Below are 819 nucleotides of genomic sequence, written 5' to 3'. Positions count from 1 at the left end.
ACTATCTTGGACCTGAACAATACACTTATGTCTAAATTGTAAATAATAACTAAGGGGAAAGAATAGCTAAGGAGAGTAAAGAAAAGGACAACACGTGATGAAAACCGCAATCTCAAAGGTGTTGCAGATCCAAAGCAGGCCATGTGTATGTAAACAGATGTATATTGATATTTATCAATGTGCTTGATTCTCCTCTTTCTTCCTTATCCATCTTCTCTCCCTGTATGAGCCAAATCTTTCCTTTCCTTCTGGATCAACAAGGTTTGGAGATGTGAACACACTTGCAGTGTGTGTGTGTTTTGTCTTTTGGTCATGCTACGCAGCTTATAGGATCCTCGTTCCCCAACCAGGGATTGAACCCAGGCCCTTGCAGTCAAAGAGCAGAGTCCTAACCACTGGACCACCAGGGAATTTCCTGTGTGTATGGATATGAGTGTTTGTGTGCATATGTGTGTTAAGTCGCTTCAGTACTGTCTGACTCTTTGAGATCCTATGGACTGTAGCCCGCCAGCCTCCTCTGTCCATGGGATTCTCCAGGCAAGAATACTGGAGTGGATTGCCATGTCCTTCTCCAGGGGATCTTCCCAACCCAGGGACTGAACCTGCATCTCTTACATCTCCTACATAGGCAAGCAGGTTCTTTACTGTTAGTGCCACCTGTGTGAGTGTTTTTTCCCTCTAGTCTTTTTTTTTTTAAGTTTGGTTAATTTACACTGTTTTAGGTGTACGGCAAAGTGATTCAGTTATACCTATATATGTACATATGAGGCAGACAAGGTATTGTTCAAAATGGCGTCTAGCATGCCACCAGTAAAATGC

At 42.9% G+C, this 819-nt stretch overlaps 1 non-coding gene across 1 annotated transcript; it reads right to left on the bottom strand.

The window, feature by feature from the left end:
* Positions 1-338: 338 nt before the first annotated feature.
* On the bottom strand, positions 339-410 carry TRNAQ-UUG (transfer RNA glutamine (anticodon UUG)). Its single transcript has one exon. It is a non-coding gene; the product is annotated as a tRNA-Gln (tRNA).
* Between the last annotated feature and the right edge of the window lie 409 nt (positions 411-819).

This window comes from Bos taurus, chromosome 14 (assembly GCF_002263795.3).
Source record: "Bos taurus isolate L1 Dominette 01449 registration number 42190680 breed Hereford chromosome 14, ARS-UCD2.0, whole genome shotgun sequence".
In the NCBI taxonomy this organism is placed as follows: Eukaryota; Metazoa; Chordata; class Mammalia; order Artiodactyla; family Bovidae; genus Bos; species Bos taurus.
The sequence above is the reverse complement of the archived record's forward strand: the minus strand, read 5'-3'. Positions and strand labels throughout refer to the sequence as shown.